The sequence below is a fragment of the Rhinoraja longicauda genome, chromosome 10 (assembly GCF_053455715.1).
Source record: "Rhinoraja longicauda isolate Sanriku21f chromosome 10, sRhiLon1.1, whole genome shotgun sequence".
Classification (NCBI taxonomy): domain Eukaryota; kingdom Metazoa; phylum Chordata; class Chondrichthyes; order Rajiformes; family Arhynchobatidae; genus Rhinoraja; species Rhinoraja longicauda.
The window spans coordinates 30,402,241-30,429,339 of NC_135962.1; the positions used below are offsets into that span (position 1 = coordinate 30,402,241).

A 27,099-nucleotide genomic window follows, 5' to 3' on the forward strand; every position below is an offset into this window, starting at 1 on the left:
TTTAATACTTAAAATCTATGCCCTCTAGGTTAAACTTTGTGTCTGCACTTCATAATTTTAAACATTTAGACTAAATCTCCTTTCAGCCTCCCATGTTGGAAAGAAATTAACCCAAGCTTGTCCAACTTTACCTCATAACCAAAAATTCCTACTCTGGCAGACACATGCTAATTTTCATATTATCTGAATACTTCTTATTCATGCCTCCTATATTTAAATTTGAATTACAATGAAGCTCAAGTGACATGGTACAGAATTCTGTAGAACGCTTCCAGTTACTGGAATACCCATGGACCATTACCCTTTGTTTTTTGTCAATGTGCTCAATTTTGGACCCAATTTGCAACTTTGAATTGGACGCCTTGTTTTTCCTGTCTTCTGATCAGTATGTCAAGTGGGAACTGAACAAAAGTCTTGTTAAACATCTATACAGATAATTTTTATTTAGATATGTCTGATCTATTATTGATTTATTCCAGATTTAGCAGAGCTTTTTGCTAACCAAATACATTGAAATATAAAAGTACTAACTGTTTTCAATTTACTTTCTACAAACCAATTTTGTTCCTATATCATGAACCCTTATCCAAATCCCCTAAGATTTGTAAATAACCCTCCTCATTAGTATTTGTAATGATATTAAAATTGTTTATTTCATAATTGCTATTTATCACAGAAACAATTATTTATGTTTCAAATTGGTCGTTGCTCAAATGTAGTTCTCAGCACCTCCCCCTGACTCAGTACACTGCAGAGGAATTTCACGAGGCTTTTAGCCAAACCTTGCATCTGGCCTAGTTGTGTAGAGTCAGAAAATTATAAGTGTTAGGTGATGCCTTGGCGTTGGCAATGAGTAAATGTAGCAGTGCTGAGAGGCAACACCTCATAAGGCAGCTTTTTGCGATAACATCAGGTGCTCTTAGATATGGGATGGGGCATCTTGGATATGTTGGGTCAAAGGACCAGTTTCGGTGTTATATAACTTTATAATAATATAAATTATGGCTTTGATATCTGATCAACAAAGGAAACAACTGTGCATTGTTTTGTTCTGCATCTGTAGTCATGTTCTCTATATATTGTGAGAGGTATTAAGCTTCCAGCACATGGTGCGAGCTATAATAGGATGCAAACACGGGACTGCCTCTTGAGAACCTTAGCTTCACAGGCATGGGTCCATTCGAGCAGATACCTTTGACCCAAAATTTGATTTGTCTGAGAACCGGCAAAGAGAGGAGAAAAACATATAGAGTCATAGAGAATGGGGTTGAGAGGGAAAGATAGATCAGCCATGACTGAATGGCAGAGTAGACTTGATGAGCCAAATGGCCTAATTCTGCTCCTAGAACTTATGAACTTATGAGCAAAGCTTTTACGAATCCACAAGGGTGAATCCTTGATGAAGAAGTAATATGAAACACGGGGCAATTTTTTTTTACACAGAGGGTAGTGGGTGCCTGGAACATGCTGCCTGGGGTGGTTGAATTTAGGAGGCTTTTAGGTAGACATATGGATGTACAGGAAATTAGGGATATGGATCACATGCAGGCAAAGGAGATTAGTTTAACTTGGCATAATATTTGGCATGGACATTGTGGGCCAAAGGGCCTCTTCCGGTGCTGTACTGCTCTGTGAAACTCTCTGGGTTGGCATTCTATGGTTCGGCAACTCCCATGGACTGACATGTTTTGAACATATCGTACGGATCTGTAGTAATTAATGAATTCTAAGTGATATTTAACTGAGATCTGTACTTGCCTACTTGTAGCTAATTAATATACAAATGCAACTTTTTTGATTTCAACTGGCAGTAGTTCCGATTTATGGAAAATCTGGGTTACCAGCATGTCTCGGAACCCTTGCGTAAACTGGGGAGAGGCTGTCCTTAAAAAGAATAGTTCTCCTGCTCTGAGGAGGGTGATCTGGGCAATTTCTGTGGTCCAGATCCTCGATGGTCCGGCAGCAGTCAGGTCCCTAGGGTGCCAAGCTAGAGTTTCAACCTGTAGACAGATGAACAACTAAATAGAGGTATTTATTCACAACGTGCTGGAGTAACTCAGCAGGTCAGGCAGCATCTCAGGAGAGAAGGAATGGGTGACATTTCGGGTCGAGACCCTTCTTCAGACTGAAGAAGGGTCAATCTGAAGAAGGGTCTCGACCCGAAATGTCACCCATTCCTTCTCTCCTGAGATGCTGCCTGACCTGCTGAGTTACTCCAGCACGTTGTGAATAAATACCTTTGATTTGTACCAGCATCTGCAGTTATTTTCTTAAACTAAATAGAGGAATCAGCTGAAGCTGATTCATAAAGGGTGTCTGTGATGAAACATCAATACAAAGAAGATCAAGAGAAGTGATGAAGAAGTAGTGAACATAAATGAAATTAAAAACTATTGCAAAATAACCCTGATTTACTGGGGGACGGAAGAAAAATAAGATGGAAATGCAAAACTCTTTGCAAGAGGGAAATAAACATTTATTAGGTGGGATAAATGGCATGACATTTGCCTTAATCAATAAACTTCAAAAAAAGATTTGGACGGGCAGGTTCAAGAACTGCCTGGGAGAGAAATCAAGCAAGATAATATTGGAGATTAAATTTCATGATACATGAAAATCTTTGGTTAATTGAAAACAAGTAATTAAAATCAATCAATTAGTACTTTACATTCCAATATATTTGGTTAGCAAAAAGCTCTTCTATATCTGAAACCTATAATCTAACCTTTATCTAAGTAAAATTAGACCTGCATGGTGTTGAACTATGCTCTCATTATATAAGTAACCATATTGAAAGTTTCTTCTTGTTGTTAGGTTTTGAGAATAATCTATATATCATAAGGATTGTAAGGGAAACAATCTGACAATAATGACAATGCATCACCAATCAATTGCAAACAGGACCGGATTAAGCTAGTGCGCCCGTAGCATATGTTATAAAGGGGCTTTAAATACGGGACAAGGTGACGTCACCGCCCGCGCCCCACGTGACCTCACCCAGCCAACGGCCACGTGCTCCTGCTCCACCAATAACGGCTGCCCGGGCCGGGAGGCGGGTTGCAACCTCGATCGGCGAACACATTCGGCTCCACTCCCCGAACACACTCGGCCCCGCTCCCCGAACTCCATTAACGTTAATGAGCTCCGTTAGCCTACACTGTCCGGGCCTACTGTGTCGGGGCCTACAGCGGCCCGTGGGCCTAATACGGGACTCACAGAGAGTGTGTGATGGAGGGGTTTAGTTTAGATATACAGCGCAAAAACAGGCCCTTCGGCCCACCGTCCGTACCGACCAGCAATCACTGCAAACACGAGGGACAATTTTACACATATACCAAGCCAATTAACCTACAAACCTGTAGGGGTAGGGAGTGCTGGAGCAGTGGATGCTGAGAGGCATGCAAGGTGTGGGTAGAGAAGGTGGTAGAAGAGTGGAGGAGGAGGCAGGGCCCGGGAAGTGAGGAGTGAGGAGAGGAGTTTTTCGAATGGGTGAGAGGGAGTCGCAGGATTTTGGGAGTATGGGCCAGAAGAGTAGAGAGAGAGAGAGGGACGGACAGGTAGGGGCTGAGAAAAGGCCGAAAGTGTGAGAGAAAGTGCCTATAGAAATGGAAAGTAAAGGCCGGAGGAGGGGGGTGTGGGGGAAAGAGGTTCGGAGGAAACGGAGAGAGCGTAACGGAGATGTGCAGGGGGGAGAGTGGGATGGAGAAGAGTCAAGTCAAGTCAAGTCAAGTCAATTTTATTTGTATAGCACATTTAAAAACAACCCACGTTGACCAAAGTGCTGTACATCTGATTAGGTTCCAATGGAAAAAAAATGAAACATACAGTAAGTAGCACGCAAACAGTTCACAGCGCCTCCTCAATGAGCCTCAAACGCTAGGGAGTAGAAATAGGTTTTCAGCCTGGACTTAAAGGAGTCGATGGAGGGGGCAGTTCTGATGGGGAGAGGGATGCTGTTCCACAGTCTAGGAGCTGCAACCGCAAAAGCGCGGTCACCCCTGAGCTTAAGCCTAGACCGCGGGATAGTGAGTAGCCCCAAGTCGGCCGACCTGAGGGACCTGGAGTTAGAGGGGGGTTAGAAGATTTTTGATGTAGGGGGGGGAGTGTCCATTTAGGGCTTTATACGTGAATAGGAGGAGCTTGAAGTTGATTCTGTACCGTACAGGGAGCCAGTGGAGAGAGGCCAGAATCGGGGTGATGTGGTCCCTTTTACGGGTACCCGTCAGGAGTCTCGCTGCGGCGTTTTGGACCAGTTGCAGGCGGGACAGGGAAGATTGGCTGATCCCAGTGTATAGGGAGTTGCAGTAGTCTAGGCGGGAGGAAATGAAAGCGTGAATGATTTTTTCTGTGTCGTCGAATTTGAGGAAAGGTTTGATTTTAGCTATGGTTCGAAGTTGGAAGAAGCTGGCTTTTACCACAGCGTTGACTTGCTTATCAAATTTTAATGCAGAGTCAAATATCATGCCGAGGTTTTTGACATGCGGTTTGACTAGGCAGGATAGGCTTCCAAGACTGCCTGTTATCAATTTGATGGAGTCGGGGGGGCCGAATAGGATGACCTCAGACTTGCTCTCATTTAATTGGAGGAAGTTCTGTGCCATCCAACATTTTATGTCCTCAAGGCAGTGTGAGAGGCTGTTTAAATTTGACTGGTTGTTGGGTTTCAGGGGGAGGTAAAGCTGAGTGTCATCGGCATAGCAGTGGAAAGAAATGCCGTGCCTTTGAATGATTTGGCCAAGGGGGAGCATGTATAGAGAGAAGAGAATGGGGCCTAGGATGGAGCCTTGTGGAACTCCGCAGGAGAGGCTAGCTGGAGCAGAGGAATAACTGCCTATGTTGATGGCGAAACTCCTATCTTTGAGGTACGAAGCGAACCAGCTCAGGGCAGTGCCATCAATGCCAACCGCGTACCGGAGACGGTCAATAAGGATGGTGTGGTCCACTGTATCGAATGCTGCGCTGAGGTCGAGAAGGAGCAGGATTGCACAGTCGCCGGTGTCGATGGCGAGAAGCAGGTCGTTGTGTACCTTCAACAAGGCAGACTCTGTGCTGTGGTGGGCTCTGAAACCTGACTGGAAACTTTCCAGGATGGTGTTTTGGTGCAGGTAGGGCACTAATTGGTTAAGGATAGCCTTTTCAAGGACTTTTGACAGGAATGGCAGTTTGGAAATGGGTCTGTAGTTGCTAGGCAAGGTGGGGTCTAGGTTAGGTTTTTTCAGTAGGGGCTGGACCACCGCGTGCTTGAAACTGGTTGGAACAGTGCCAGTGGCCAGAGAACTGTTGATAATAGAGAGGATGCTGGGACCGGCTATTGCAATGACATCCTTCAGAAGGGCAGTGGGGGCAGGATCAAGGGGGCAGGTTGCAGGTTTCATAGTGGAGACAAGCTTTGCAAGGGAGGATAGAGTGACGGGTTGGAAGCAGTCCAATTTAGATGAACAGAATAGTGAGACAGCTAGGTCACGGGTGGGAGGGGAAATGTTCATTCTAATATTCTCAACTTTGTTGGTGAAAAATTTAGCGAATTCTTCGCACTTAGCAGGGGACCCAACTAAGCTGGTACTGGGGGCGGGACATATGACAGAAGTAATTGTTCTAAATAGGACCTTGGAGTTATGAGAGTTTTTTGAAATAAGGTCGGAGAAGTATTGTGCTCTAGCAGACTTTACTGCTTCCTGGTATTTGAGAAGATTGTTTCTCAGAATTTCGAAGGAAATTTGAAGCTTGTCACATTTCCATCTCCTTTCTGATGCGTCAAAAAGGCAGAGATGCGTCAAAAATGATAGCGCTGTGGTCCGATAGACAGGCTTCAGTAGTTTCAATGTTGTTGATTGGGAATCCGGACGATAACACTAGGTCGAGAGTATGGCCTAACTTGTGAGTGGGTCCCGTGGTGTGAAGAGTCAGATTGAAGGACTCAACCAGGTGCATAAATTCACTCACAAGAGGCTTAGTGGGACAGCAAACATGAATATTAAAGTCACCAAGAATCATGATCCGGTCAAATTTGGGCAAAATGCTAGAAATCAGATCAGCAAATTGGGTGATGAAGTCCTTATGCATTTTTGGTGGGCGATACACGAGAACAATTAAGAGGGGATAGGCTAGGCCTACTTTAATTAGTTGCACCTCGAAACTGGAGAAATGATCAGCGTTCAGGAGGCGGCAGTTAAAATGTTTCTTAAACACAGTGGCTAAGCCCCCACCGCGTCCGGAGAGCCTAGGCGAGGTGAAGAAGTTACAGTTATCAGGACAGAGTTCCACGAGTGGAGCAAGCTCACCAGGGTTAAGCCAGGATTCTGTGAGCAGTAAGAAGTCCAATCCACGGGTGATGAAGAAGTCGTTGAGGATGAAGTGGAAGTGAAGAGGAGGAAGTGTCGGACAGAAGACTGGGAATAAAGGGGGAAGGTAGATTGGCAGAAGAAAGGGCTGGAACAGTAGCTATAAGAAGATAACTGCAGATGCTGGTACAAATCAAAGGTATTTATTCACAAAATGCTGGAGTAACTCAGCAGGTCAGGCAGCGTCTCGGGAGAGAAGGAATGGGTGACGTTTCGGGTCGAGACCCTTCTTCAGACTGATGTCAGGGGGGGCGGGACAAAGGAAGGATATCGGTGGAGACAAGAAGATAGAGGGAGATCTGGGAAGGAGGAGGGGACGGGAGGGACAGAGGAACTATCTAAAGTTGGAGAAGTCGATGTTCATACCACTGGGCTGCAAGCTGCCCAGGCGAAATATGAGGTGCTGTTCCTCCAATTTCCGGTGGGCCTCACTATGGCACTGGAGGAGGCCCATGACAGAAAGGTCAGACTGGGAGTGGGAGGGGGAGTTGAAGTGCTCGGCCACCGGGAGATCAGTTTGGTTAATGCGGACCGAGCGCAGGTGTTGAGCGAAGCGATCGCCGAGCCTGCGCTTGGTTTCGCCGATGTAAATAAGTTGACATCTAGAGCAGCGGATGCAATAGATGAGGTTGGAGGAGGTGCAGGTGAACCTTTGTCTCACCTGGAAAGTCTGTTCCTGGAACAGTAGCTATTTGGAGGGACATAAGTCTGGGAGGCGAGAGGGAAGGGGCATTGGGGAGAGAGACTGCCAGTGGAGTGGGGAGAAGTAGAGAGCCGGATGAGTGGGAGAGAGAGAAGACCGCAGGAGTGAAGAGAGAGAGAAGGACCTAGCAAGGAGAGGGAGGGACGGAGGGGTAGGGAAAGAACAGGCGGGAGGTATGCGGAAGAGTGAGCAGCGGAGGATTTGGGGGAGCAAGTGCCAGTGCAGTGGGGAGAGAGCGCCGGAGGAGTAGGGAGAAGGAGGGCCGGAGGAGTGGGAGAGATGAGGGGGGGGGGGAACGGGTGGTGATGAGGTGGTGAAAGTAGCCCGGGGACTTGAGAGAAAAGAGCTAGCTGCCCATTGGTCCGCACATCCCCGCCGCCAACACATTCTAACCGTGGCGTGGGGCCCTCGCAAGCGTGGGGCCCTTAGCAAATGCTACTTTTGCTACTATGTTAATCCAGCCCTGATTGCATAAAGCTTCAGGTGAATGTGGGAATTTTAGACCATTTAGGCCTTGAGCTTTACCTAAATAGAGCTTTCTTAAGCGATGCTATAGATAAAGGCCGCGTTTGTGGGTCATTGTTTATAATTGTCTTGTTGGTAGTCAGTTCAGCTAGATAGATCAAATAACATTAGGGGTGAATACTCGTGTTTGGATAATGTCACTCAGCCAGCTCCTATTGCTAAATGTCATCACCTTCTTCCTTGATAAATAATCTCACCACATGCCGAATCTATTTATTACTTAACAGCACTTTAAAAAAAAGATTTGATTTCCAAAATTTGAAGTTGTATCACTAAATATATAATTGAGAAAGCTTTGTAATGCAAATACTTTTCTCCAAGTCTCAGAAAGATACACAGATCCATACAACATATTTCCCATGGGAGAGCAGAATGTTTCTCTCCACACTAAACTGACCACTTACAAAACGGTAAACCATAAGGTAAAAACTGATTCACAAAGTAAGCATTTCGACAGAAATCCAAAACTGTAGCTAAAAAATGAAGTTGTTTAAGGGAAAGATGAGACAGGATGGAACAAATTGCAAAGCTTCAGGTCTTTGTAGTCGATGGCACAAACAAAGGAAAGATTAATTCAGAGTTGATTAAGAGGCCAGAATTGGATGAATTGAGGGGAGAAGATGTCAGAGAGGAAAATAGCAGTGACATGGATGGATTTAAAGAAAATTAGGGATTCTGAAAAAATGACAATAGCAAGCACAAACATGGATGAACTGGACCTGACCCAACGTAGGCTGCGGACTTGAATGATCTTAGAATTTTGAATGGTGCATTTGATAAAGTCCCTCTTGGTGAACTGATCTAGAAGATTAAAATGCTTGGGATCCATGGTGACTTGGTTGTAGATTTAGAACTGGCTTACTCGTAGAAATCAGAGGGTTGTGGTGGATGTGTGGAGGTCTGTTACTAATGGAATTTTGCAGGAAACTGGGACCTCAGTTTTATGTGATATATATATACAATTTGACATCAATGTAGATGGGTTGGTTAATACGTTTATGGATGACACCAAAATTGGTGGACGTGGACAGTGAGGAAGGATATGAAAGTATACAATGGAATATAGACCAGCCACAAAAATGAGCGGAGAGAAGGCAGATACAATTTACCTTGAGAGCCTTTGGAGATAATATAGAAGAGGTTAACCAGAATTCTGTCCGGATTAAAGTTATCTATAAAGAGAGGTTGTTTTCTTTGGAGTATCAGAGGCTGGGATGCTTAGGTTATTAAATATACGATATTAATCATGTGCACACATTAATTTAATTTAACCTGGCATGATGTTGGATACAGACATTGCGGGCCAAAAAGTTTGTTCTTGTCCTGCTTTGACATGGAACAGATTATTCGTCTTCATTGGCAGACCTTCGGGATCAAAGCTTCCACTCACTTTATTAATTCTGAGGTGGTTAGTGAAGCCAATGTGGTAACTGCAGATCTTCCAAAGATGGGAATTAGTTTGTCATGAACATGTTTTTTGTCTATTTAAATCTGGTTGAAGAATGTAACCACATTATTTTTGTACCGAAATTAAAAAAAGAAAAAATGCTGGAAAGACTCATCATGTCAGGCAACATCTGCAGGAAGAGAAACATGATTAGTGTTTCAAGTCAGAGACCCATCAGCACGGCCTACAGAGTGGACCTCCTGCTGTGATGCCCTGAGTTTGGGATGATTCATGATTATGCCTCCAGCTTTCGTTTTTTTTAGTTTTAGAGATACAGCATGGAAACAGCCTCTTCGACCCACCTAGTTCACGCCGACCATCGATCACCCATCCACACTAATTTTATTTAGTCCAGAACCAGGGGCCACAGTTTAAGAATAAGGGGTCGGCCATTTAGAACGGAGATGAGGAAAAACTATTTTACTCAGAGAGTTGTAAATCCGTGGAATTCTCTGCCTCAAAAGGCAGTGGAGGCCAATTCTCTGGATGCTTTCAAGAAAGAGTTAGATAGAGCTCTTAATGATAGTCAGGGGGTATGGGGAGAGGGCAGGAACGGGGTACTGATTGTGGATGATCAGCCATGATCACATTGAATGGCGGTGCTGGCTCGAAGGGCCGAATTGTCTATTGTCTATTTTATCCCACTCACATCCACTCCCTACACACTAAGGGCAATTTACAGAGGCCAATTAACCTACAAGATGGTACGTTTTTCAGATATGGGAGGAAACTGGAACACCAATGGAGGAAACGTGTGTGGTCACGGAGAATGTGCAAACTCCCACAGGGAGAACGTACAAAAACCTGCGTTATAATGTTTTCCCATTGATGCTCATTGGCTTCAGTTTTACCAATGTTCATTAATATGAAGAAAACTCATTGCCTGCTCACTTAGAGTTCAGCTTTTTAGTCTGTGTTTGGACCAAGATGGTGATGAACTCTGGAGTCAAGTGGTCCTGGTGAGATTAAACTGGACATCAAGTAGAAGGTTGACACAAAATGCTGGAGTAACTCAACGGGACAGGCAACATCTCTGGAGAGAAGGAATGGGAGACATTTTGTTTCAAGACCCTTCTTCAGACTCTGGTCTCAACCCGAAACATCACCCATTCCTTCTCCCCAGAGATGCTGCCTGTCTCACTGAATTACTCCAGCATTTTGTGCCAATTTTTGGTGTACAGCAACATCTGCAGTTCCTTCGTACACAAGAGGTTGAAGGTTATTGGGCAGTAAGCGCACTTGATAGCATTGAGAGTGGACCGATGCTTGAGAGTGGACTGATCTGGTGATAATTAGCTGCAATGTATTTGTTCTTATTGTGAACAGGACATATCTGGGTAAATATCCATGTTGTTGGGCAGATGCCAGTGTTGGAACTGTACTTCAACAGCTAATTGTGGAATGCAAGTCTTCGCCTCTACAGCTGGAATTTAATTTGGGTTTTACCCTATCTAATGCTCAATGCCATTTCATATCACGTGGAATAAATGAAATTGGCTGTAGACTAGTTACTGTTACTTCAACAAACACAAATGTGAAAAGATCCATTTGCAGAGGCAGATTGTAAGGTCTATGTCTCACGTTGATTCACTTGCTACCTATTGCAGACTCCATGCTATCAAGCTGCTTTTGGGGTGGCCATTGAAGTCTGACAATCAGAGCACTTTCTGTGCTCTTGTGATTTTCAGTGTTTCTTTTAGGTGTTCAACATGGAAGAACACTGATTAATTCATATTTCAGTGTGTTATCAATAAATGTATTGATTTTCTTTATGGAACCATTTTTCGAGTACCATCAACTTGAAAAACAATAAATGACCCCTGATTTAATTCAGATATCCTATGTCTAAATTCAGAAATGAAACAATGTACTGGGGCAACTCATTAGCTTTGTTCAACTCCCAGAAAAAACAAAATGAAATTTTGAGTGAAGTCATAGTTGGATATCAGACATCTGTTTATGGAATAGATGAACTATTTTGATCAAAGGCCTTGGCCCAGTTGATAACTGCATATGGATTATGTTCTGCTCTAAGCACTCTTTTCCTGAAACTGCCTTGGGACAAAAATCATCTCCGAAGTACTCCAGTTTAGTCTAATATCACAGTCCCCTTCCGGCAGATTCTCCTCTGATATGATTATAATGAGTTCAGAGGGAATAAAAATTCCTGCTGAATTTCCTGCAGAGAGCTTTGTTTATGGATTTTGTTTTGAATTGTGATACAGTAGTGGCATCCTGTACTGCTCCAAGAAAAAGTGTGCAAGAAAAAACACTGTCTCCTCTAATTTCCTCCTTTACTACATTGGATAACAGTAATAACACTTCACAAGTACATAATTGATTGTAAAGTGCTTTGGGATGTCCAGAGGTTGTGAAGGGCACTATGTTGAATACAAGTACATTCATTCATGAACATACATTTTATAAAGTCCTCTGCACTGAAAGCTGATATTAATTAAGTATTGCAGTATATGTATAGAACAATAGCAAGAAAATGCATGCCAGTAATAATTTTGCTATTTGAGTTCTTAATTTATAAATACATAATGCTAAAAATTGCAGATAGCATGCTTGGGAATAAATAGTTGTATGAGATAATAAAATGAGATGTATAAACGGCCTAAAATTTCTATCCATTTACATTTTATGTAGGCATTGTGTGTCCCAGCAATTTGTTCAATACCAGCAATTTATTTATGACCAAACATGACAAAAATGTTGTGCTGCTGAAAATCGGTTTTTGTCTCATGGTATTGCAGCCTAAATGTTTCCTCTAGGTAGATTGAACAATATGCAATTTTTCTTCAGATTTTTTGTTTTAGAAATTAATTAAATATCTATGTAGTTAACATTGCCAATTGTTCTTCTCGTCCCAATGTTTTCCAAATGGAACAGTTGAGACAAGGTTTATTCCATTTTCAATTCTTGATTAACAATTTACTTGGTGTCTGTGGCAAGTACTGCATTGCAAAATAATGAACTGTGCTTTGAATCAACCTCCCAATTTTTCAAATGTAAAAAAGTGCAAATGAAATAATGCACTTCTGCATGTTATTCCCTTTTTGTGCATTGGATTTGATTTAGAAATGTACTGAAGGACTAGCATGTTAGCTTTTTAAGAATAATAATGCTAACCATAACATTAAAGTTCTAGCCAGTAGCATGTTGTTACGCTCAATTGGCTGTTATGCAACAAACACAAAGGAAACATGCCATGTACCATAATGACTCCTTCACTATTTATATACCCCCATGTCAAGAATCTCTTCACGATACACTGTGTGTATGCGAGGGAGACTTGTAGGTTTCTCTTGTATATTACCAGTACACATTTTTCCTGTATTGAGGAGTCAAAATGTTTCAATGTAAATAAAAGTCTAACTTCAAAAACTTTGCCAAGCTTTTTAAAATTTTTACTGGAATATTGTTATCAAGCTAACCTTTTGTGTAAACAAGTTTTTTTTTGTAAGTTATAGAATAAATCAATCTGTGAGACATTTTGAGCAATCTTAGTAACTTGAAAGAAATCTTCAAGTCTGAATGAGAAATAGATTCTGCAAATGTTTCGATATAATTTGTGACTGCAAGGGCAAAGTAAATTGCAAACCCTGATTACGATGTGTGTCATTTTAAAGCAGATCCGAAAATACTAGTATATTTTAATCACTGTACAACTCCAAACAACCATAGAACTTTTCTGTAGTTTCTCAAGGGAGAAAAGTATTTTGGGCGCAATAAGACTGGTTGTATAAAATTAATCATAACAAAAGTTGATGCCATTCCTAATGTTTACATTAGTGTGTTCAAAATCTTTGATTGCCCACAATATCGAGCGTTTAATCAACTATTGTTTGTTATTCTTGGTTACATTTATAGTTGGCTTAACTGTAATGGGTGATATTGAACTGTGATGATTGGAAATATTGATACTCTGTGTCGCATCCATTTCCACTAGAAATAACATTCAACTGTCCAGCATTTCTTACATCAGGGCCAATTCACATCAAGTAATTTTGTTTTAGCTATCTGGATTTTTGAATTACTTTCTGATTAATGTTTTGTGATAATTTTATTCACATCATATTTAACTATTAGCAGTTAAAACTGTTTGCAATATAGAGCCAATCAAGGCTATATGAGCACATTTTCAAACTGACAGACATCTTAGAATTACAATAGGCATGTAAATTTGAACACTAATTCTGGGTCATATATCAAAGCTAAATATGGGTCAAACAAGTCTGTAAAATCATGTTGCGATAATGCAGATATAGTCTATGTAAAATCAACCCACATGCAGTAAGGTAGCATTTATGGAAAACCACTGTGCTGTCAAAATTGATCTGAGTTGAATTTTACAATCATACCTGTTAATCCATTATCACAGAAATGGTATAGCATCTAAATAAATTGCATTTTAATTTAAATACCTATCATGTTTTGCTAGTAGTATTATGAGTGACATTGGAATGTAGGTTGACATATTAAAACAGAACTGTGCATTTTCCAGAAAACACATATTATTTTCATTCATGTAATGTGCTTTATGTAATTTCTTTGCATGTTTCCATGCCTTTTGCCTTTATTTCTCTTTTATATTTTTGTCTAGTTTGTTGTTTCAACTTGCATTTTCATGTTTGTTTTGATTCTTTATTTAGAACAACTTGCACACTTTTCATTCGTGATTGTCCGTGTAATTTCTCATATATGTTTGAGATGATGCAGAGCCCGTCATGAAGAGGTTATTCATGCTGTATATTGCAGAATGATTTCTTGTCATTGGAAGCACTCTTGCGAGATTAAAGGGTGCAGTAGTGGAATATCTAGATTAAATTACAGTGTTGAATGGACACATTTAAATCACAAAAAAAGTAATCACAAAATGTAGATGAATGCATAAATGTCTCCATATTTAGTTCCATAAATAGTAGATGTATTTAGAATAATATGTGTATTACTCTCATTTTCTAATATGCCACTTATTACTAAAACATGAATGTGGCATTCTGATGTATTTGACAAATAGTCAAAGTTTATGAGAACAAACTATCCTCTGTGTTTCATTTGGCTGTTCACTTCAATGCTGTCAATATATGGGTTAAACTTTGTTAAATTAAACCAGAACCTAATATCATCAGGAGAATGGGCAGATCTTATACTGATCGAGATCATTACCTGCTTCTCTTTGGACCACAATGTTTCTCCCAGTGCAATCCCAGGTGTAATCTGTGTGGCACAGTCCAGTGTAAGCGGTCAGCTGCACTCACTGATTGGCTGCGTTCCCAGGACCTCATGCCATCCTAGCTTGCTGCTGCAATTTAATGTTTTTTTCAATGTGATGACATTCTCAGACATTCAAAAATATCCAGATTTTATCAAAAAATAACTATTTTTTAAAAATTGCTTACACATCTTTTAGAATTAATAACACAAAAATGCACTTGCACACTTTAAAAAATATTTTGATAGGTTTAAACTAACAGCAGTACATTAAAGTAAATATGTCTTTTAGAAAGTGATTGAGGAACTCAGCAGTTCAGGCAGCATCTTTGGATTGCAACCAAATTGATTTGGTAATTTGGAATTTTGGTCATTTTGTTTCTTTCTATTTCTGCAGGAGCCTCTGATTGAAAGGTGTGTCATTAGCATGTGGTATTGTGGGCAATTTGACTTGAAGTCAGCCTTGCTAAATCAATAGTCAATAGTCAATAGTCGTTTATTTGTCACATACACATAAATGTGTAGTGAAATGAAACATTACCCGCAGTTAAACAATAAGACCAATAAGAATAATCAATAAAAATGCAATAACACATACAATCACAACTAACACCAACAAAAAGAAACATCCATCACAGTGAGTCTCCTCCAGTCCCTCCTCACTGTGATGGAAGGCCAAAAATGTCTTTTTCTCTTCCCTGCCGTCTTCTCCCGCGGTCAGGCTGTTGGAGTTGCCACGTCGGGGCGGTCGGGGCTCCCGACATTGAAGCCCCCGCTGAGGTACTGAGGTACATGAAATGTTGCAAGTAATATGTAAATTTCATTGATGTTCTCAGATAGAAAGATAAAGTGAATGGTTTTGAATAGTTACTGGAAGTTTTAACTGCAGATATATTGGGCTTGTGTTGGTACGGGAGGCTAGTCAGTAAATAAGGGCCAAAAAATAAAACCAGCCTGACTTCATAGGTGTAACATCTGTTGTGATAATCCATCCATCCTTTCATGTCGGCTATAGTTTCTGTAGATTGTAACAGCATTTGAAACTTGATATTATCAAGAGGAGAAATCTTAAGCTCTAAAAAATAATAACAATAAAAAATGCAAGATTTATATTTAATAAACCAATTGATTCAAAATTGCAATACAATATTAAAATCATTTAAATTTAATTTATCCAATTTAAGCTGCTGACAGTTTAGAAAATCAGAACATTGACGTGTCTCTAATCCAAAATGATTAAACTCTCATGACTTGCATACTGCAGATTACCAAAACTTTGAAATAATGTTCCAACTAGTTTGCACATTGACAATTTTGTCATCATTAGTGCTCTGAAAATATAGAATGTTACCATATCAGGAGTTATACACCAGAAATAAGAAGTGGTACCAGAACAATGTGAGCCCTAAAGGAATCGACATTGAAAGGGATTATTGCATAATGCAGAAGATATCTTGCTGACAGGACTACATAACACCTTTTGCACTACTATGAAGTTGTTTTCTAATTGCATATTTGTTGCAATAATGCAAGTCTTTTTTTACACTGTCTCTTACAGATTTTATGTGCAATTTATGCACAATTTATGTATAATTTATGTTTTATGTGTGCTGTCTGAGTCTATATTGTCTGTTCGCAAATTTTTCATTATACCTGTACCTCATGTGTGCATATGACAATAAACTCGACTCCACTCACCATGCTAGGAACTTGCTGTCTATCTTGCTGTGGCTGCACAGTTCTCCCCAGCCCAGAGGTATCTCTATGATAACAAGTTCAAGGTGGTCAAAGACATAAGGGGTTGAAGGAAAGGTATTTCCTTCCTGGTCAAACCTGGAGTTTTCTACCTGTGGGGATGGGGCAATCGATCAATTCAAGCTTTCATAAAGGAACTGGATATTATTGAGAGAGAATAATTTGCAGGACACTGGGGAATGAAAATCAAAAATCTCACAATTCCAGGAGCAATTTCATTTCATTGTACTGGTGGGACAGCATTGGGCAAGGCCACTAACACTGACCATTATATTAACATCTTACTTGTAATATGTGACCCTAGTTTTAATGCAATGCAAGACATTCTCTACACTCAAGATAGCTTGACAATTTTAGTGAAAGAGCCTTCAAAATAGCAACAGCAGCAAAGCAGGAAGTACTTTTCTGCTATTTTAACTATTGGCTTGTTCTTTCTCATCTGGCTAGGAACTGTGGAAACTGTTCTTAATAAAATTGAGAAATATAAACTGACCATGTGGCTTTCTAATTATTCCAAGCAGAGCAAACACTTGAAATTTTTTTTTGAATTCTCCTTGCATCAGCATGAAATGCTTTTTGGCTTAATGAAGGTAAACATGACACATAATTTTAGAATTATGAAGGCCAGATCTTTTGAGTTTATCATGATTACTTAACTTTAGTTTCAATGCTCATGGAATATTTTTCCAAGACACTTTCAGCTAGTTTAGAAAACAGAACATAAAATGACTGCATCCTTTTGATTTGTTCCTTATCGCAGCTCAATTACTATAATTATGCCATCATTTAAGGAGAGATGTTTTAAACAGTCTTTGTTTATGCTTATGATATAAATTCAATCAGCTCTCAGATTTAGTTGATGTAAAATTATTAATATCACAATGATCAGAGTGCTTATTCACTATAAAATGAAAATAATGTTAGAACTTCTGAAATTTGTCAAATAAAGAGACCAGGGTCTTTGATTTGGAATTTCTATGAATATTTTCAGGATCCATCCATATCTTTGCTTTTGATGTAAAAGTATTTTTGAATATAATTATTTTTCATAGAAAATTTATAAATATTGCAGTTGAAGAAAATTATATTCTGATCATTCTGAACTCTCTTCATTTTATCACTGTGAATAGAAATCTTTGATTATGTTTTGACCTCAAAGGTATTTAAATTTAGAAAGTGTGAAACGTTTGCTCACCACTTAATCTTGAGTCACAATGTACTTATTACTATTTCTCTAGTCAAGATGTCCAGCAAACTTCACTTACAGTGGTTTAGAATGTAACTGTTTTTAATAAAACCTAAGAATATAAACTGAACATATGGTTTTCTAATTATTCCAAACAGAAAAAAATCTTCAAACTACTTTTAAAATCTCCTCACATTGGCACTGGATATTTTGAGGCTTAACAAAGGTAAACATGACACACAAATTTAAGGTTATGAAGGCCAGACCTTTGGATTAATCGCCAGTGCATATCCCCCCTTCCATCCCTCCCCTTCCCCCCTCCCCTGACAGAGGAGACGTGTGTTTTCCCCAAGATTTTCTCCAGTTTTTGCTATTCCAAGAAATGTGCAAGTAGATGGCACTTCTTCAAGAATAGAATGTTCAAGTTACAGAGTCCATAGCTGTGTGGGCATTCAGTGATAGCTTTGTGGGCATTCTGCAATTTAAGTGACTGAGTATTTGCAGATTTTAACTCCAGGGATCGACCTACTAGGTTTAAGTTTATATTTAAATTTATTATTGTCATGTGCACTGAGGTACAGTGAAAAGCCTTGTTTTGGGTAGCATCCAATCAGATCAGATAATACTATACATCAGATAATATTATACAATCAGGTCTAACTCAAGTACAATAGGTTGAGCAAATGGGAAGATACAGACTGCAGTATCTAGTTCTCAGCATTGTAGTGCATCAGTTCTATAGAGGAATGTCCAATGTCTGAACTGGGGTAGAGGTGAACTGGACAGTACCCTAGCTTATGGAAGGACTGTTCAGAAACCTGCTCAGAGGGGAAGAATCTGTTCCTTAGTCTGCTGGTGCATGCTTTCAATCTTTGGGTGATTAAACTCCATTAAGGCATCTTATTGTCTCCGAAATCATTAGCTGTCAGTGTTGGGTCACAGAGTATCCAAAATATACCTTATTTTGACCACTAGCTTGGTGCTGCTCCCTGCACTCACACAGAACTCACCACTTTTTAAACCTACTTCCACTCTGCCCTCAAATTCACCTGGACTATTTTTGAGACTTCTCTTCCCTCTCTCTATCTCTCCATCTTCAACTCAGGGAACAAGCTTTTCACTATTGTCTACTGTGAATCTGCGGAATTGCATGGTTACCTTGATAACCCATGCACCTAACCTGACTTTTACCTTCCCTTTCTCTTGGATTCTCAAATCTGCCCAAATGTTTCTTTTTCAGGAAACATGGGTTCCTCACCTATGTTGCATCCGATAGGTCCCTGGCACGTATTTCCTCTGTTTCACGTGTGTCTAATCTCACTTACTTGAACCGAATTGAACACAGATTTAGTTTCCTTGCCTTTCATTCTGCTGGCTTCTGCATCCAGCATGTCATCCATTGTCACTTCTGCCAGCTCCATTGGATTCCCACACCAGCCACATCTTCCACTCTCCTCCCACCTTTCTGCTTTCCACAGGGACACTCCCTCTATAATTTCCTAGTTTATTCATATCTTTTCACCCACCCTTCTCCATCTTCTGGCACTATTCCCTGCAACTGTGGGGCGATTTCCTCTTCATCATCAAGCATGGACAAAGTGAATGTTTTGCAGAGCAGTTGCCATCTGTCTGAAAAATTAATCTTGAGCTTCTGTTAGAATATCATATCAACTGCCCATCTCATTCCCACATTGACCTGTCTCTCCTCAGCCTTTGCCATTAACCGTAAACTAAAAGAACAGCACCTTTTGCTTGGGAGCCTACAGCCCGATGCTATGAACATTGAATTTTTCAATCTCAGGTCAGCCATCCCCCCTGTGTTCCTTTCCCATTCCACCAGTCCACCCAGGCTGTCATTCTGTTTTGTTCACCTTTTACATCCCTCCCCTCCCCTCTTTACTTGGACTCATCACTCTCCTCCATCTGGTTCTATCTGCCCATCACCCCCTTGGTTTATTCTCATTTGGTTCATATTTCCGATCCCTCCTGCCATCCAGTCCCATCTGCCTATCATCCCTCCCTTATCTGTCTCTACCTTTCCCACTCCCCTCCACTTACCTCTCCCTCTTGACTCCATCTGCTTATTTTTAACTACCATGTACTGGCCTCAATTGCAGCTCTCCCCTCCAACTGGTTCCATCCACCATCATCTCTCCCTCATCTGGTTCGATCTATTATTTACCAGCTTCTGTCGTTCCCCTTCCTCTTACACTGGCCTATATTTTCAGTTCTGATGCAGGGTCTTGACTCGACATATCATATCATATCATATCATATATATACAGCCGGAAACAGGCCTTTTCGGCCCTCCAAGTCTGTGCCGCCCAGTGATCCCCGTACATTAACACTATCCTACACCCACTAGGGACAATTTTTACATTTACCCAGCCAATTAACCTACATACCTGTACGTCTTTGGAGTGTGGGAGGAAACCGAAGATCTCGGAGAAAACCCACGCAGGTCACGGGGAGAAAGTACAAACTCCTTACAGTGCAGCACCCGTAGTCAGGATCGAACCTGAGTCTCCAGCGCTGCATTCGCTGTAAAGCAGCAACTCTACCGCTGCGCTACCGTGCCGCCATCAACTATCCTTTTGCCTCCACAGGTGCTTGACCTGTTTGATTCTTCCAACAGTTTGATTTTGTTTTTGCTTTTTATACCAGCATCTGTAATCCCTTGTGTCTCCATTCATAATTTCTTTCTGGTACTGTCTGTCTTAAAAGCTACGAGAAAATCTTAACCTTTACCTTATTTCCAAAATGTGTCTTGTCCAGCCTTTAACGTGTTTAAGCTAAACGAGAAATACACGTCTACAGACCTGTGATATATTTCAGTTTTATGCTCCTCTTCTTTGTGCTCACATTTTAATGTTGATGGAATCATTGATTAAATATTTTTGATAACTTTTTAATTTACCATGAACTATTATTGAACTCATCAATCTCCTGTCAATACCATTTTGCTGGTGATGAGAATCAAGAGTGTTCAGTTACAAGATTAGCTTAAATGAGGGTGGAGCTAGTGGTAGGACTCATTCCAAGATAAGATACATGTGTTGTGCTGAACACTTTGTATTTTTTAATTTCAAAATTAAAATTAAAATTTATTTGTAAGAAAGATTATATCCAAAACAAAAACTATACGAAACTCTCTTGTTGCATTCATAATATGTCTATACATTCAATATTGCTAGCATTATAATCAGTAATGTTTGCACCTCGTTTTTAGGTTGACATATGGAACCATTGGGTCTGATGGCTGTGGTAATATCCCTTCTCTTGTTTGAGGGGCATTCCTACCAGACATAGCCCCGCAATATCCAGCAGCAGAAGGCTGAACTAAGCTTCAATGTGCCCCTCAGCACATACTCCTGCAGCCTTAATTTGGTGAAATTTGCACTTTGGTGAAAAATGCATCTTTGGTCTACCTGGAACGTGTAATCTTCCGCACGTTGAATTTCCAAATGTTCAACACCTTTCAGAATGAAGAAATTTCTCCTAATCTCGTACATAAACTGCCTAACCCTTGTTCCCAAACTGTGCCCTCTGGTCCTTGACTCCTTAATCAGAGGAAACATGCTCCCTGTATCTGGTTTGTAAACTCTTTAAGATTTTTAAAAGTCTTAATGAGACCTTGCCCAAACTCAAAAGAATACAGTCCCACTCTTCTCATTCTTTCCTCATGCAGCAAACCCTGTAAACCAGGGGTGTCAAACTACCGGCCCACGGGCCACTTCCGGTCCGTGAAGGGGCCCAAACATGCCCGAGGGATGATTTGGGGAAATCCAGCGCTGTTAGATTATACACATAAAGTGAGCAACACGACCGCTTAAACTCGCAGGAGAAATGAATTTTGCGCAGAAGGAAATTGCAAGTCTGGTCTGCAGCTGTCACCTCCCCACTCCCCAGCTCCCGGAGGTGAGTGGATGCTATGCCCATATCCAGCCATGTGGTGACGCGGGCGGGAAGGGGCCCAGCTGGGGAAGGTGAGGAGTCTTAGTGTTGTTGTGGACACCGGGAAGTGCCTGGGCTGCCGCCACAGAGACCGCCACCATGTACCCGAGACCCAGGTGAGTGCCTGGATAGAGGCTGGTGGGAAGTCGCCGCACTGTGAATGGGGTCCAAAATCTGAGCAGCTCTCCAGGGTGGGGGCTCTGGGTTTGGGTTAAGGCTAGGTGGGATGTGAAGACGTGCTGGTAGTTATGCGGGAATAGGGAAGAGAAGGGAGAAGGTGGTGGTAAAGGAAGGGGAGGGGGAGCAGATGAGGGAAGGGAGGGTTTTTAGGGATGAGGAAGGGAAGAGAGGGTGTCGAGGGAGGGGAGTGGGGGAGTTGGTGGGAAAGAAAGGAAGTATGGAGGGAGGGGGTGAGGAAGGGAGCAGATGAAAGAAGGAACGCTGTTTAGGGATGAGGGAAGGGAGGGGATTTAGGGACGAGGTAAGGAAAGAGAGAGGATGAAGGAAGGGAGGGGAGTGAGAGAGTAGTTGGAACAAAGGAAGTGGGGATGAGAGAAGGGATAGGCTGAGGAAAGGGAGAGGGTAGGTGAGGGAGAAGGTGAGGGTAGGGAAGGACATGAGAGGTAAGGGGAGAGGATGTGAGGGGAAGGAAGAAAGACATAAGGAGAAGGATGGGGAGCGGGGCCTTCAGGTGAGATGATGGACAGACCATCTTTCACCATGCCAGGTAGCTGCTGTTTGGCTGTTCATCACCCAGCCAGCCCATTGTAGCCAAAACCTAAACACTGTAGGAAGACTATAACACAGGAACAGAATTAGGCCATTTAGCCCATCAAGTCTACTTTGCTATTCAACCATGGCTGATCTATGTTTTGCCTCAACCACATTCTATTGTCTTCTTTCTCCCTGTAACCTAAACAAGACCTATCAATCTCTGCCTCAAAAATACCTAATGTCTTGGCCTCCACCGCTGTCTGTAGCAATGAATTCCACAGATTCGCCACCCATTCCTCCTCATCTCCATTTTGAATGTATGACCTTTTATTCTGATGCTGTGACCTTGGGTCCTCGACTCTCCTATTACTGGAAACATTAAATTCACAGCGACTCTATCTCGGGCCTAGATACTAATCATAAAAGTAATGTAGGAAAATAACTGCAGATGCTGGTACAAATCGAAGGTATCACAAAATGCTGGAGTAACTCAGCAGGTCAGGCAGCATCTAGGAGAGAGGGAATGGGTGACATTTCGGGTCGAGACCCTTCTTCAGACTGATGTCAGGGGGGCGGGACAAAGAAAGGATATGGGTGGAGACAGGAAGACAGTGGGAGAACTGGGAAGGGGGAGGGGAAGAGAGGGACGGAGGAATTATCTAAAGTTGGAGAAGTCAATGTTCATACCGCTGGGCTGTAAGCTACCCAAGCAAAATATGAGGTGCGGTTCCTCCAATTTCCGGTGGGCCTCACTATGGCACTGGAGGAGGCCCATGACAGAAAGGTCAGACTGGGAATGGGAGGGGGAGTTAGGCTCGGCACCAGATGTCAACCTCTCTACATCGGTGAGATCAAGCGCAAGCTCGGCGATCATTTCGCTCAACACCTTCGCTCAGTCCGCCTTAACCAACCTGATCTCCCGGTGGCTGAGCACCAACTCCCCCTCCCACTCCCAGTCTGACATTTCTGTCATGGGCTTCCTCCAGTGTCATAGTGAGGCCCACCAGAAATTGGAGGAACAGCACCTCATATGTCGCTTGGGCAGCTTATAGCCCAGCGGTATGAACATTGACTTCTCCAAGTTTAGATAGTTCCTCTGTCCCTCTCTTCCCCTCCCCCTTCCCAGTTCTCCCACTGTCTTCCTGTCTCCACCTATATCCTTTCTTTGTCCCGCCCCCCTGACATCAGTCTGAAGAATGGTCTTGACCCGAAACGTCACCCATTCCCTCTCTCCTAGATGCTGCCTGACTTGCTGAGTTACTCCAGCATTTAGTCATGCCTTCGAATCATAAAAGTAATGCTTGCTAGCCAATCTGCTTCATATGAAGCGGAATTCGTAAAGTGAAACACTTTGTAGTTATAGCAGAGACTGAGACACATGAGAGCGGGTTGAAAAAACAAAGGCAACAAAAGCTGTGGGAGCACGCGCGCGTGCGTTCGCCCTTGCACAACTGATCCGGCCCGCTTGAAGTCGCATTTTGCCCATTCCGACCCGTGTCCTAAAATGAGTTTGACACCCCTGCTGTAAACCTTTACTCCTTGGCTGCATTCTTTCTATGACTAGTACATTCTTTCCTGGATAAAGAGACAAAACAGTTGCAGTCTCACCAAGATCCTGTGTAATTGCAATCAGACTTTGTTTCTCCTATAATCAAGCCCTCTTGTAATAAAGACTACCATACCATTTGCACTCTTAATCTCTTGCTTCACCTGCATATTAGCCTTCAGTGACTTGTGCATAAGGGGGGCATATCTCCCTTTGAATATCAACACTAACTAATCTCTTCTCATTATCTTTTTGGCTTTATGTGTGCTAAAATTAATTAGTTTTCATTTTTCCATGATATTGCAACTGCCATTTTCCATGTCCTTGCCCACTCACTTAGCAGCTCTGCATATGCTTGAAGCCTCTTTACGTCCTTCTCTGTACTTACAGTCCTAACTGGTTCAGTATCGTCGGACATCTTGAAAATGTGACAATTGATCTCCTTGACCAAATCTTTGAAAACTATTATGAATATCTGGGGCCTGCGTGCTAATTCCTCGGGCACCCTATATGTTACCTTAAATTCCACAAGCCCTAATTTCCCTTATTGAAAGTTTTCTGGAAATGCAAATATGCCACATCCATACATTACCCCTGTTCTAATCTGTTCTAATTATCATATCCTGAAAGAAGTTCAACAGATGAGTCAAATATGATTTCATTTCATAACCGCTTGTTAACTCAACTTTGTCCTATTATTCTTTTCAAAGTATTCTATTAGCACTTCTTTCTTTATCGATCCCAGCATTTCCTTCTAATGTCATGAGGCTAACTGGGTGGTATTTCCCTGTTTTACCTCTCCCTCCTTTCTTAAATGTTCGGCCCACAATTGCCTCTATCTACAAAATCAATTTCAGAATCTATACAACCTTGCAAGATGATAATCAGAGTGAAAGCAGACTGAAAGTGACAACCAAAGTATTCCATATATAGCTGACAGATTCCATTTTAGAGTTGTTACCAAGTCTGTTGCACTAAAGCCTTTGGATATTCACATTTTAAAGTTTGAAAAACCGCGCATGCACAGTTGGGGCTCCGTTGATCTGGTACTTGCGTAGGATGGCCAACGCATCCGCGCTTGCACAGAACAAACGCGTCCGCGCCTGCGCAGTTGGAGCCCGTTGAGCACGGCTCGACCGCCTGTCTCAGGAGGACGGGTTTGCCGGCTCCGTAGCCGCGGGGAGCCAGGCCTGATGCTGGGGGAAGCAGCTGGAGCCTGGGCCTGGGCCTGGACGTGACCGGGTAACCGCAAGCCTGAGGTGGGCCAAGGGGAAAGGCGGTAGCAGCAGCAGCAGCGGTGAGGCCGGGCGTTGGTGGAGGTGGAAGCCGAGGTCTGGGCCTGGCGCTGGGCCTGCCCTTGGCTACCCCGTCCCTCCTCCTCTCCCCGGCTGGGTCAGCGCCTTCCCCACGCCACCCTGAGTCCAGTGGCTCAGTAACAGTGGGAGACCCACCGCAGTCTACCACTGAACATCCCCGCACCAGGATGGGACAGGACCCTCCACCCCTCCCCATCCCCCACTCCCGCTCCACCAATGGCGGCCGCCTGGGCTGGGAGGCGGGTTGCTACCGCAACCGCAGGTTGCTCCCGGGAGGGAGGGGGGAGGGAGGGGTGGAAGGAGGGGGGGGAGGGAGGGAGGGAGAGGGGGGGAGGGAGGGGGGAGTGTGAGGGGGGTGGGGGAGGGAGGGGGGTGGAGGAGGGGAGGGGGAGGAGGGGAGGGAGGGAGGAGATGGGGAGGAAGAGGGAGGAGGGGAGGAAGGGGAGGAGGGGAGGGAGGAGGAAGGAGGGGAGGGAGGGAGGGGGGAGAGGGGTGGAGGGAGGAGGAGGGGAGGGAGAAGGGTGGGGGAGGAGAGGGTTCTGCACCAATGCAGGAGAGGTAACCTTAGGGGGATGGGGAGGGGGAGGGAGGGGGAGGGGGGGGAGGGGGGAGTGGAAGGGGAGAGGGAAGGGGAGAGTGGGGGAGGAGAGGGTGCCGCACCAATGCAGGTGTGGTTTGGGCCCAACGGGTTCACTTGATCTAGTGCTCCCTTAAAAGTGTGGAATGCACTCTGTGGTCTTGGACACCACAGATGTTTACGGCACAGATGTAACTCGTTCAGTTCATCACATCTGTGCTAACTCTTTGGAAGAACTATCCAAACCTAATTCTACTTGCACTTATATTTTTCTGTGTATCATCCTTGATTAATTCCCTTCAAAATGATCCGTATTGCATCAGCGTACTGTGTAGGGGAATTTCTCTAATTCACTCTTTTCATTTGATGCACAACTTTTAAATTGATAAACTTACATTAATGTGTGGAATTGTTCTTTATTCTCATTGATAAGCCTTCTGATCATTTTGAAAATACCCAATAATTCCTTGAAAAATGTTTTGCAGTGCAGGGAAAATATTCAAAGAAGAGGACAAGCCAAAATCTCAGATGCAAAGGATTATAAATTGAGCAGTTGTCCTTTTATGGTCTGCAGGTTGGTGTATTGCTGTCTTTTCCAGAACACCAAATCTTGAAGAGAGTATGCAGAAAGCAAATAACTTTGTTGACTCTTGCAAATATATTGTTGAATTAGGATTAGCCCTTGGGCCAAATGTTGCTGGGAAATTATTTTCTAAATGGGAAGAGAATCCAGAAATCTGAGGTGCAAAACATTAATCTGCAAGTTGAATCAATAGTAAAGAAAGCAAACTCAATGCCAGTTAATTCGAGAGGGCTTGTATACAAAAACAAGGATGTAATGCTGAGGCTCTATTAGGCACTGGTCAGGCCGCATTTGGAATATTGTGAACAATTTTAGGCACCATATCTGAGGGTGTGCTGGCTCTGGAGAGGGACTAGAGGAGGTTTACAAGAATGATCCCAGGAATGAGTAGGTTAATATATGATGAGCGTTTGACAGGGCCTATATTCGCTGGAGTTTAGGAGAATGAGGGTGGACCTCATTGAAACGTACAGAATAGTGAAAGACTTGTATGGAGTAGATGTGGAGAGGATGTTTCCACTAGTGGGAGAGTCTAGGACTGGAGGTCATAGCCTCAGAATGAATTTATTTTTGAATAATTTACAAAATTGTAAAGTTAAAAAAAACAACTTCTTAAATCTCCCAATTATCAGGAGCATTCAAGACCATGCAGCTTTGATAGAAGGTGGGGTTTGTTGTAGCTCCAGAAAGAGGCAACATTTTGTCGGCAGAGTGCAGGAGAACATTTGTCTACTCGCGTTATGACCTTTTAATGTTGAAATCTGCAGCCCGAGCAACAGCAGTAGGAAATCGGCTTTTAAGTCATTTCATGCATCAACGATCTTAAGATTGTCCAATGGACTCAGCGGATCTGACCTCCCAGAACGCAAGCACAGCACCTGCAAGTGTTGGTTAGGCCTCCATTGTACAAGGAAATATGATTGCTGGGGTAGGCCTTCAGGTAAAACTGAAACGTAAGAGCATGCGGCCTGCTGTCCCTTGCAACCTTCTGGCCAATGTACAATTGTTGGAGAACAAGGTAGAAGACCTAAGACTAAGTTTGCTATCAGAGGGACATCACTGAATGCTGTGTGCTCTGTTTCACAGAGACACACTCCTCCATTTCTCCGGACATGGCGCGCCAACCTGAAGATTTTTCCATCTAGCGAATGGACTAGACGATAACATCAGGAAACAGAAGGGTCGGCAGTGTCTGCTTTAGGATGAAGTCTTTGCGGTACTAGGATGTGACG

General features: G+C 42.6%; 1 protein-coding gene and 1 pseudogene across 1 annotated transcript in view; one reads left to right on the forward strand and one right to left on the reverse strand.

The window, feature by feature from the left end:
* LOC144597711 (RNA-binding protein 8A pseudogene) overlaps positions 1-18,598 on the reverse strand; it is a 29,720-nt pseudogene extending 11,122 nt beyond the window's left edge.
* The window catches only part of slc25a21 (solute carrier family 25 member 21), a 330,659-nt gene that overhangs the window by 93,126 nt on the left and 210,434 nt on the right, over positions 1-27,099 (forward strand). The window lies entirely within an intron of this gene.